This window comes from Cervus elaphus, chromosome 26 (assembly GCF_910594005.1).
Source record: "Cervus elaphus chromosome 26, mCerEla1.1, whole genome shotgun sequence".
NCBI classification, from domain to species: domain Eukaryota; kingdom Metazoa; phylum Chordata; class Mammalia; order Artiodactyla; family Cervidae; genus Cervus; species Cervus elaphus.
This window is the reverse complement of record NC_057840.1, coordinates 20,069,321-20,082,487: the sequence shown is the minus strand read 5'-3', so window position 1 is coordinate 20,082,487 and position 13,167 is coordinate 20,069,321. Positions and strand designations below refer to the sequence as shown.

Below are 13,167 nucleotides of genomic sequence, written 5' to 3'. Positions count from 1 at the left end.
TTAGCCCCTTTCTCTGGTAACCCTGTTTTATTGTTCCTCACAACCCTTACCTCATCTGTCAGGGTGTGTGTGCGCAGTTTTATTTCCCTCCTCTTCCCTGTAATCCCCCCTACCCCGCCCCGCCCACCACAGTGCAGCTTCTATGAATGTAAGGTCTTTATTGCTATAGTCCCAGCTCAGACAATATCTGGCACATACATGTAGGAAAGAAATTAAATTTAAAAGTGAGTTTCACTCTTAAATTCTGTCCCACATCTTATTCCCTAGAGGAAGCTGTAAAACAAATCTGTAAAAAAATATTTTATACTGCTGTAGAAACTATTTGTGTGTTAGACATAGCAAATTTGTATACATATCATTACACAAGTGGGAGGATACAGTAACACTTCAATATCTGTATCACTTAGCATGCTAAGTGTATTGCAGGTTTTTCCTTACCAGCATATAGAGGTCAATCTCATTCTTTTCAAAAGCCATGTAGAATTCCATATGTTTATGCATTAAATAGCCCCTGTTAACATTTTAACGTCTTATCACTATTGACTCCTGAATGAACATCCTATGTTTCTACTGATTGATTTTCTAGGCCCATAAGTATGTACTTTAAAATTTTTGATAGATATTGTCTAATTGTCCTTAATAGAACCTGTGCTGATTTCCTTCCCACACAAGTTTATGAGTGTGTTTTGTTCAAATTCTCACATATAGGATTATTGCTCTTTTGGGTATTATGCCAACCTGATAATTGGAAAGTATTTTTTTCATTTGTTTATATGTCTTAAATGAGTGAAACTGACTACTTTGTCACACATTTGAATCTGTTTGTATTTCTTAGAACTACCTATTCCTAATCTTTGATGATTTTTCTGCTGGCTATCTTTCATAATGACTTCTAGGCATATGTGTGTGTGTGTATTTAATGTATTTGATTTTTATATTTAAATTCTAAGAAAATTAATCCTTTTGTTATATGCATGGAAAATATTTTTTCTTTGTCATCTTTTAGGTCATTTATAAGACAAATTTTCGATTTTATATACATAAAATCAATATTAAAATTTTGTATTAAAAGTTTCTAATTTATATTAAAATTTATAAAGTAAATTAATAAACTATATTAAAATTTTAATATTAATAATATAACAATAATTTGATATTAATAATAAAGTATATCAAAAGTAAATTTAATAAAGTATATGAAAGTTTACTAATCTTTTATGGGTTTTTGTTTGAAAGTTCTACTTTACTACAAGGTAATTTTTTTAAAAATTGCTTCTCTGTGTTTAGCAGGATCTCTTTTTTTTAAAAAAAACATTTGAGTGTTTGATTTAGCTGCTACAGGGGGTAAGGAAGAAATACAGTTTTTCTACCAACATCTTTTCTTTTTCAATAGCTCAATTTCTCACAATTACTTTTTGTTGTATTACACGTCCTTTTTCTTCTTTAACCTGATTTGAAATGCCATTTTTGACGTATGCTAAATTTTCCTCTCTCCATCTGTCTTGCCTTTTTTTTTTTTGTCTTGCCTTTTTTGAGACTCTGTGCTGTTCTATTTCTTTGTCTTGTTCTGTGCCAGTATCAAATTTTCAATTACTGTAGCTTTATATTACTGTTAATTTTTAAATACCTTATAGCCTGTCTTGTTTTTTACTCTTCTTTTTCATTTATTGTTGTTCATTTGCTAAGTTGTGTCTGACTCTTTGTCACCCCATGGACTGCAGCATGCCAGGCTTCCCTGTCCATCACCATCTCCCAGAGTTTGCTTAAACTCATGTCCATTGAATCAGTGATGCCATCCAACTATCTCGTCCTCTGTCGTCCCCTTCTCCTCCTGCCTTCAGTCTTTTCCAGCATCAGGTTCTTTTCCAGTGAACTGGCTCTTCACATCATGTAGCCAAAGTATTGGAGGTTCAACTTCAGCATCAGTCCTTCCAATAAATATTCAAGGTTGATTTCTTTTAGGATTGACTGGTTTAGTCTCCTTGCTGTCCAAGGAACTCTTGAGAGTCTTCTCCAGCACCACAGTTCAAAGACATTAATTCTTGGGTGCTCAGCCTTCTTCGTGGTCCAACTTTCATATTGGTACATGACTCCTGGAGAGACCATACCTTTCACTATGTGGACCTCTGTTGGCAAAGTGAAGTCTCTGCTTTTTAATACATTGTTTTAGTTTGTTATAGCTTTTCTTCCAAGGAGCAAGTGTCTTTTAATTTCATGGCCGCAGTCACCATCCGCAGTGATTTTGGAGCCGAAGAAAATAAAGTCTGTCACAGTTTCCATTTTTCCCCATCTGTTTGCCATGAGAAGGAAATGGCAACTTACTCCAGCATTTTTGCCTGGAAAATCCCATGGACTGAGGATCCTGGTAGGCTACAGTCCATGGTGTCGCAAAGAGTTGGACATGACTTAGCGACTTCACTTCATTTCTTCATTTGCCATGAAGTGATCAGACCAGGTGCCATGATATTCCTTTTTTCACTCTCCTCTTTCACCATCAAGAGGCTCTTTAGTTCCTCTTTGCTTTCTGCCATAGGGTGGTATCATCTGCGTACCTGAGGTTGCTGAAATTTCTCCCGGCAATCTTGGTTCCAGCTTGTGATTCATCTAGCCTGGTATCCCACACGATGTACTCTGCGTAGGAGTTAAATAAGGGTGACAGTATCGAGCCTTGACCTACTCGTTTCCCGATTTTGAACCAGCCCATTGTTTCCTGTCCAGTTCCAACCGTTGCCCCTTGACCTGCATACAGGAGGCAGGTCAGGTGGTCAGTATTCCCATCTCTCTAAGAATTTTCCACGGTTTATTGTGATCCACACAGTCAAAGGTGAGAAAAAAATAAACTGTCTTCGTTAGGTACTAAACATTACATTATTAAATGGAGTTTCTAGTATTGGCCTAGTCTTGTATTATTGGAACATTCCTAATTGGTCGTGGTGAATTTTTTTTTTTTAATGGAATGGATTTTATTTGAAAATACTTTATTTAAAATTGTTTTGTCTGTTCATAAAATTAATTTACAATTGTGCGTATGTGTTCTTTGTCATGCTTTGGTTTCTCTTGTGATAGTTTTTTAGAGAATTTAGAGAGTTTTTCTTTATTCTTATAATTTGAAAGACAGTGAAATTATTTGTTTTATGATAGGAATTATTTTTCTCAATATTCTAAGGTCTGCTTGGGAAGTTTTAATTTTCTGAGTAAAGGATCCATTTCATCTGGTTGACAAATGATTTTGTTTTGCATTGTAGCAAACATTGTCTATTTTTATTAGTAGTAGTGGTATTCATTTATGAAATGTCAAACACAGAGACTAATGTATCAAGTACTTATGAACTTGCCATTTAGATTCAACAGAAGATAGCATTTTACATTACACATTTCTGGTACTTGTTTGTCTTTGTTCTAAGAAATATATTGTTAGATTGAAATCCGAGTTCTGCACTCTCCTTGTTTCTCCTCACTCCCTTGAAGTCGATATGCGTTGTTCCCATTCTCTCTTACTTTTGTCTCTGTAGCTACTGTTTTTCTTATGAAAACTGTATTTGCTGTAACATGTGGATTCTTTTAGTTAATTTTCTGGGTTCTTTTAGAACTATTGTTATTTTCTGGATAATCCCCATTTTAATTTTGATTTTCTTTTTAAGCCAAGAATCGAAGTGTTATTTTTTTCTTAAATCCCATTTTGCTGTGGGATTTTTATTTGCTATTTTTCTTATAATTTTTTATTTCATTGTACTGTCATCAGAGAATGTGGTTGGTACATTTTACTTTTTAAAGTTTATTCAGTTTTTCTTTGTGGTCCTGTGTAGTTTTATTGTTATTTCATAGGCTAATGTCAGGAATATAAATTCTGTCTGACTAATCCAAAATATATTTCTGTTACTTTTCAGATTTTACAGAATAGATTTTTTAAAAATTTGTCAACTTTAAACAGTATGTATGTGCTGATCTCTCATGAAAGATGAAGAAATTGACACACATACTTCACCTCCTCTTTCTTATAATTTTTATTAATATTTTAAGTTTTTAGGGGAAATATTTATCTTTATACTTCTTTTTTAAACCTTATTAACTGAATTACTAATTTTAATCAGTTCTTTGATGAGTCTCACTTTAAAAGTTGAGCTCATCAGAGTTACACTTTTCATACTTGACCTCTTCTCTCCCTTTATCTCCTGGTGATTTTAGTCATATTATTTAATGTAGTGCCAAAAATTTTAACACTTTCCTTAGATTCTGTACTCAAATTTTTCTTAGTTTTTAACCAACTGTAGTTACATTAAGCTTGATTGGTTTCTCATGATTAGGCCTATATTTATCACTTGTTAAACTTTGACATCTTTTCCATCTCTCGCCGCCCCCCCCCCCAAATATACATTTGAAATTTTCCCCAAGTTGTTGAATATATGAAAATGATTCTGTGACATATCTGCATTAAAAATAATAGTCCTTGGTTTGTCTTTTTTTTCTGGAGGGTCTTGCAGACATTGCTCTACAGTTTTCTATCATATATACTTCTAGCATGGCTTTTTAAATTTCTGAAAGTAGTTGTATTTTTTGTTTGTTTTGATTTTTTCAATCTGTATTTCTTGTGAGCTCTGCTGGCTTATTTTTACCTTTTTCTTCTGTTTGGTTTTATTATCTTTTCTTTTATTGAGTGTGTGTGTGTGTGTGTGTGTGTGTAGGGAGGGTATGTTTTTTGAGCGGAAAAGTGTGATAGAAACATCTTTACTTTGTCTTTTTAACTGGATATATCTTTCCAGCAAACCCACTCCAGTTTTCTTGCCTGGGAAATCCCATAGACAGAGGAGCCTGGTGGGCTACAGTCCATGGGGTCTCAGAAGAGTCAGACTTAGCAACAGTCTTCCCAGTAACGCTTGATTAGATTAAATGCCCCAAACAGCGGTGAAGCTAGATAACGTGAGCAGTTTGTGAATAATTTCTTTTCGGATATGTGATATGACAGACCTTGTTCCAAAAGCTTAGATATAATGATTCCCCTGCCCATAGCATCCTGTCTTTGTGGTGGCATACCACTGAAGTCTAGGAGAAAGCTTTTGTTACTATGTTTATTTGGGAGTATACACACACACACACGTTTTGGCTGCACTGGGCCCTCTGAGGCGTGCGGGCGCTCTTTTGCGGCGCACCAGGCCTTCTCTAGTTGTAGCACTTGGGCTCTAGTGTGCTCGGGCTCAGTCGTTGTGGCATTGAGTATGATGGGCTTCGTTGCCCAGTCAGGGATCAAACCCACATCCCCTGCATTGGAAGCTGGATTCTTAACCACTCTACTAACAGGGAATTCCCTCAGTGTATTTGTAGTCTTAGAATTTTGAAACGAGAACTTAATATCTATGTGAAAATTAACCTTTTATCCTGTAATGAGTTAGAACTCTTCAATTTCTAAGGTGATGTATTAAATATTTATGTGTCTCCTTAACTTTGATAACATTTGAGTTCATTTTATAAACATATGTAATAGTGAACCATTATAACAAATATAGATAACCTTAGACTAGGTTAGCATATCATTTTGCTATGCATTTGTGTGGGTGAACTGCCAAAGGAGTATATATTTAGGGATTAAAATCAGGGGACAATCTGTTTTCTGTAGATAGTTTCTTTATCACCTTAAACCTACCAGGAGAGGAGGGATTCACTACCAAAACTATAAAACTAAGTAGCATTTTTTTTCCCACAAAGAAATCCAGAGATTGAAATGCACATATTATTATTATTTGAAAGGAAAATTCTGGGCAGAATTTTTTTTTGGGGGGGGGGGCAGAAGAATCTTACTATTTATGCTCTAAAATTTATAATTAGTCAACCAACTTGGAAGAGAAAGTTTTCAACAGAATGAATGCTTTTTTGTAAAATGAGGTTTAACTCTTTTGATTGCTGTGCTTGGAGAAATATATTTGATTTCTGTATTTGGAGAAATATACTTGAATACTAAAATTTGTCTTGAGTAGAATTGGTTTGCCCATACTGTTTAGAAACCTATTATGCCTCATTTTCCTTTCCCTTTTGAATTTCTTCTGGTTTTACCTTTCAAGTGAAGTTTTCATTTACAAAATAGAGCCTAATTTTACATGAGGATATAGTTAATTTGCAGGCATTGTTTTGCTAGTTTTGTAGTATTAATAGTCTCTTAAACAAATGTCATATAGTGGATATCTACTATAGTGTATACTACTATTTGAATATCTGTAAAGTATTATTTGTACTCAGATGATTATCTTAGTCTAGTCTTGCTTCTCAGTGGCAAATTGTTCCCTAGAGAAGATTACAAGAAATTAAAGATAAGAGCTGTAGACACTTGCAACAAGACTTTTTTTTTTTAACTTACTGTGCTGTATTTGACTCTTTCTTCAGCATAATCTAAGTAACTAAATAGACGTAATAGTGACATTAAGTTTTTAGGAGGATATGTAACCTCTTTTTCTCCCTTCTCAGGTCAAGTATATTATGAGATTTTATCCTTGAAGTAAAGACTATGATTAACTTGAGAAGTATACCTTACAAAGAAAAATTATTAATACAGCATGTTATGAACAGTTCTGAATCTATATGAACTTTTCAGTAATGTACTTAAATATATATTTTCTTTTGCTTTAATCTTTTTATAGGGAGTTTAGGTATATTTAGCTGGAATTTTTTGATTTCCTCTTTTAAGTATATTTTTCTTTGAAAAGTCTTCTCATTAATTTTTCTGTCACTGAGTAATTTTATTGAAGCAGTTAGAAGAATTTTATACTTGCACAGAAAGCTTCAGACTAATTGGCTTTCTGCTTTAAAATTATGTGGGCTTTTGAAAGGAAGTGGTTTATTTCAGTTAAAAAACTTAAGTAGTTCAGAATGTTCTCAGATATGTCTTAAGATTCTCTTTGTGTATACACCTACACTGGAAAAACTGAAGCACTAATTGCTTAATTTAAAAATAATTTGCTTTAGACTCTCAAAACAGCCTGTCTTCTTTGTATAGCCAGTACCATGTAAGAATTGCATGAATGTTAAATACAGTTTTCTTTTCATCCTAATTACCTTGCTTTTTTTAAACCATAAAATTATAATCAGACTGCATGTATGTGTATATACTTTCTTGTTTCATTCCAAGGCAATTATAAACCCTCTTAAATATTTTTTTGGGTGAAAGAAAGCTTGCTAAGTATTTAGCTAGGGATTAGGATGGATTAGAATAGGAACTGATAAATACAGTTCAATTTAGCTAGCATTTATTGCATGTTCACTTTTTGTCAGAAAAATATGGTAGCCTTTGGGGACATAGATGTATGCCCCCGATTTTTCCCTAGAATTTTAAAGTAGCCCCTCAGGAGCTAAGTCTGATTTAATAGAAGCACCAAATAGAGCCAAGGTGTTTTCCCTCTGAACATGTTGGCTCTTTCTTTTTCTTGGCTATGTGTAAAAGTGTTCTGGAAGCTACCGCTTCTCAAGGGGAGATAGGGAAGTGAATTAATGCATTGAAGGTAAACTTTGTGTCAGGCTTTGTATATATTTTATTTTGTTTTTATGAGAATCTGTGAGGTAGGTGGAAGAAACTGAGGCTCATATGAAATAATTTGCTGTACTTCACAGCTATTAAGAGGCAAATTGTAACTCAAATTGAGTTCTTTTGAACTTGGACATCCTTTAAAATTTTTTTTTAATTGACTTATTTAAAATTGAAGTATAGTTAATTTACACTATTGTGTTAATTGAACACACTTTTCATTGTTATATATTGCTTGCAATAAGTTTTTATATTGTAAACTTAATCTTGTTTTGTGGTTCTTTGTGTAACTTAAGGATAAAATTAAATCTCTTGTTGGGGGAATCAGCTTTATCATTAGTGAGGTACTTCAAAATTATTTTCAACTATTTTTTCTACTATATTACTTAGAGGTTTTGGCATACCTATATAGAGAATTGGTATCAGTTTTTAAATCCTTGTAAATTAGTGGTCCTATAATAAGTCCTGTTGCAGTTCATTAAATTTTAAATCACTGTGTTGTCTTTGATTATGTTTGATTTAAAAATCCTGAAGGATTTAGTTTTTTAATAGTTGTTAGCTCGGTGCCATCTTTAATCACATGCTTAAATAATAAATGAGTGTTCATTAGTAAAGCCAGAAAGTCCGGATAACCCAGTGATACTTAATCCCTTTGTTCAGAATTCAGAACTGTTCGTGTTTTGATGCATTTACACAGTAATGGTAGGCAAGATTGATGAACACTTACTGCACACCAAATATTGTATTAAACTGTTTATACTTATTTAATATTCACTTATCATATTTAATGTATTCAATATTTAATAACTCATGTCAAGTAGGGATTTTTGTTTTTTCAATCGTAGTGTCACCAGGAGGCTCTGAGGCTGAAAAATGGCTAAACACCTTACCCAGGGCCATAAAACTAGTAAATGGTGGAGCCAAAATTCAGAATAAAATGCTTCTAATATACTGAAGTCCTCCTTTATAGTTTGTGTATGTTTTTCTTCATATAGGGAATATTAGTTATTTTTTTAAAAAATGGGCCACTTCATTTTTTAACCCATTTAACTTAATCATGTGCTACAGGCTTTAAAATTTTTTTACTTTGGTAAATTCTATTTTCAATTGTGGTAAAATACAGATAGCATGAAATTTATTCACTGTTTTTAAGCATATAGTTCAGTAGTGTTAAGTATATTCACATTGTTATGCCACCAGTCTCCAGAACTTTTCCATCTTATAAACTGAAACTCAGTACTCATTTAACAACTCTACATTTTCCTGTTCTCAAGTCCCTAGCAGCCACTCAGACCTTTGTTGGTATGCCAATAAATTAAGGCTGCATAATATTACTATTTTATGTAACTAAACACCTATTGTAGGACTTAAGTTTTTCAATGTAATTTTACTAAAAATGCTTCAGTAAACATTTTTGTGCATTTTTTTTTCAATTATCTTATAAAAGGCTTTTTAAGAGTAATATTGCCGGATAAAAAGGTACAGACAGTTTTGATGCTTTTAGTACATATTGTGAAGTTACTTTCAGGAAGATTATACTAATTTATTTCTTTCATTTAATTGTTAATCATAATAGCATTGATAGCATTTTTTATAAAGGAAGGATTTTATATTATTGATGTTTTCATTCATAGAGTAGATAAGAGAGATAGATTATTCCTTTGGTGGGAGGGGGCAGTTGTGATGAAAGTCATTTTTGTGTCCCTAAAAATTGTATCCATGGTGCATTGTGCAGTTTTATAGGTAGGCAGTGTCTAAAATGTCATTTATTCCCTGTTGGCTCAGATGGTAAAGAATCTGTGTGCAATGCAGGAGAGCCAGGTTTGATTCCTGAGTCAGGATCATCCCCTGGAACTTCAGTATTCTTGCCTGGAGAATTCCAGAGGAGCCTGGCGGACCATGGGGTCACAGAGTTGGACACGACTGAGTGACTGACACTTGGACTTCACTTTCATTCATGAGAAGACAGTACCTAGCTTTAGAAGTTCAGGTGGTGCTAGTGGTAGAGAATATGCCTGCCAGTGGAGGAGATGCAAGAGACGCAGGTTCGATACCTGGTTCGGGAAGATCCCCTGGAGTAGGAAATGGCACTCCACTCCAGTATTCTTGCCTGGAAAGTTCTACAGGCAGAGAAGCCTGGCGGGCTACAGTGCACTGGGCCGCACAGAGTCAGACATGACTGAGCACACACTCATAAGTAAAGCAGCCATGTGATAAAATGGGCACAGTGTCTGGCACATAAAGAATGCTCAACAAGTGATAACTGAACTTGGTTCAACTTACTGCTATCTAAGGAACAAGTGCCTTAAAAAGTGATTATATGTTAAAGTCTAATTCATTAAGGGACTTACATTTACTTCCACTGAATTTTTTGGGTTTTTTAAAAGTCATTCATGATGTTTTTATGTAAGCCCTTTTGGGGAGATGACATATCTTCTCTGTTAGCCATTTTTAACAGCCTGATATAAATTCTTCCATGTATTTCTTTTTACATAATCACATATAAAAATAAACACATATACATAGAGGGATTTTTCATTACTATTATAAAAAGAAAAGATGTACTATAGTTTTCATTTTCCTTGTAATGCACTGTTAACCGGAATCTTTCCGTTGTAGTCTTTGTTGTTGTTGTTTCGTCATGTCAGACTCCTTTGTGACCCCATAGACTGTAGCCCTTCAAGCTCTTGGGATTTCCCAGGCAGTGACACTAGAGTGGGTTGGCGTTTCCTTCTCCAGGGTCTCTTCCCTGCCCAGGGGTCACACCTGGTCTCCTGCACTGGCGGGTGGGTTGTTCACCATTGAGCCGCCAGGGAAGCCATCCTTTTTGGTAGTTACCTCCTATTCTGTGGGACGGCTGTGCTGCCATTTAGTCAGAATATTGCATGCTGAAGGATATTAATTTTATTTCCACTTTCTGGTTCTATGAACTATTCTGTTTATAGAACATCTGTGTACATATCCTTAAAAACCGGGGCTCTTGATTCTATGAGCTAGACCCCTGTGGTGGAACTGCTGGGTTTAAAGGTACACTGCTTGCTTCCCAGTAGATGCAGCCTTTGCTCTATGAGCGGTACTTTGGCTCATCCCTCCCCCAGCAGTTAGGTCATTGTTTATCTTGATTTTGGACAGTCTGACAGGTAAGAAATTAATGTCTCATTGCTTCGTAATGAAGTTGAATATGTTTTCACATATTCACTTGCCATTAAACTTGTTCTGTGAATTGCTAGTTTTGTATATTTTACCCATTTTTAATTAAGTTGTCTTTTTCTTATTAATTAAAATATGTTTATATTATAGATATTAACCTTTTATTAGCATATACATTGTAAATGTTTCCAATCTTTTCATTTTCTTTATTTATGGTCTCTTTCTACAGAAAAATTTAAAAACTTCATATGATTCTGTTTTAACAGGTTGCAGTCTTGGATTAAAAAAAAAAAATCAAGCCTAAGTTATGCATATTCTGTTTTCCTTTGGGAAAATTATATGAGCTTAAGACTTTTAACTCCTCTAAAATGTGTTTCTGTGTGAAGTGTTAAAAAATAGTCAAATTTGTATTTTCTTTCAGATTTTCATTAGAATTTAAAAGATTGAACAGTTTGTATGCTCTGACTGGTAGTATGTACCACAGCAGAAAAGGATGATAGTGCTTGAATTAGATTAATACTGTTTTGTAACCTAGCTCTTTCATTTGCTATCTGCATGACCTTAGTAAAATTACTGGATTTCTCTGAGACTTGAATTTTTCTTTGAAATTGTAAAAATATTCTCTGTCTCAAAGTATTAAGATGATTTATCTTTAACCCAGCTTGTTCCATGTAGTAGTGTCTTAAAACAATACTAGTTTCCCTTTCTTTCCTTTACTAATTGTTTGAAAGTTCATTACATTCGTTATTATGGAGTTATTTCTGGATATTGGATAATATTGGATATTACCAAGTTTTCTTAAGTTATTTAGGAATGACTGCCCCACGATGATGTTTGGAGACGGTTATGACTCCCTGTGTGTCTTTTTTTAAAATTATAGTTAATTTACAATGTTGCACTGGTTTCAGCTGTACAGCAAAGCAGTTCAGTTTGATATATATATGTATGTGTATATATATAGTCATTTTCAGATTCTTTCTTCTTGTAGATTATTATAAGATATTGAGCATAGTTCCCTGTACTGTACAGTGATGTTCCAGGCAAGAATACTGGACTGGTTGCCATTTTCTCTTCCAGGGGGTAAAACTCTTATTGCTCCTAATATAATTTAAAATAATTACATATATTAGATTATAAAATTTTGTGGATGCTACTTCAAAGCATATAATCCAGCCTAATATAAAGTTGAAATCTATTCATCAAAAGTTTCTACTTTTTAAGATTGCTGGCTCAGTGATATTTATAGAAAATTAAAAGCTGATCCCAATGAATCTTTTTTAGGATAAACATTTTTCTTCTGAATCATAGGAGATGGATACAGCGTGATGGATTTGATGAGGCAGGTTTTGCTATATGAGGGATATCTTAAAATGAAAAAATACACTTAACAAATCACAGAGTGGTGGTAATATTGAAGAAGGTGGTTTAGTGGTTTATTTTCTGTAGCCCTGTTGTGCTTTCTAAATGTGTATCTAGTAACTAGAATTTGTATGTGTGTTCAGATTCAATGAAATGATTTTCTATTTGAAGTAATTTTTCATTGAAAATTTAACGCTGTTTCTTTGAAAATCTTTTTTTTGTATGTGTTTCTGTATTGAAACACATAGGAACTATAATGATTCATTGCAAAAAAATGTATTTACCTAGAAAACCTCAGTTAAAAACAATAACCTAAAATATATTTTTTTAAAACTCTATAGATGTTTTGATTTGAGTGATTTTAAATTGTAAATTTCTGTCTTAACCATATAAATATGAAAAATAATTTCTTCCTTTTGAAGTTGCTCAAATCTCCATTAACTTATTTTCCTAAATATTTAATGTAGTAAAAGGGGGAAAAGTCACTTATGATTTTCTTACCCAAAGACAAAATGTTGTGTTTTGCCACATCATTTTAGGTTTTCCTATTTTTATTCTTTATGTTAATAAGATTTGTGCATACAAGTTTACATGCAGTTTTGTATGCTGTGTTTTCCCTGTCTTCATTTTCTGTCTACTTGCACACATCTTTATAAGTGGAGTCAATTTTTAATCCCAGTTTGATTCAGAGAATACTTTAAAAATATTTATTAAAAATAATAAAATTTAAAACTAATGTTACAGTGTTTTCACATCTTTATAGGTCCTGTTTAAATTTGAAATTACTTAACACAATCAGTAAATAAATAAGCTTATTTTCTTAAAATGTCCCTGGTAATACCTCTCATGTTTAGTTATAGCCTTTATATGAAACAAACAAACCTTGGTTGTTTTTAATTGAATTTAAGAATATTGCTTCCTAGAGAACAGTTTTTCATTACCTAGTATCCTATTTGATGTGGCTAATAGTATTAAAATGTTCAAACATTTTAGAGATTTAATGATATATGTATGTGAGGAAGAGATTCTCACTGAACGGGCTATGTAGTTATTTTTAAAAATAGTATGAGGGCCACAGTAAAAGGTCATCTGAACTAATTTCCTGACTTGAGACATCTTCAGACATTTTTAGTTATGAGCCTGAAACCAGT

At 33.3% G+C, this 13,167-nt stretch overlaps 1 protein-coding gene across 1 annotated transcript in view; it reads left to right on the top strand.

The window, feature by feature from the left end:
- HBS1L (HBS1 like translational GTPase) overlaps window positions 1-13,167 on the top strand; it is a 78,438-nt gene that overhangs the window by 22,001 nt on the left and 43,270 nt on the right. The window lies entirely within an intron of this gene.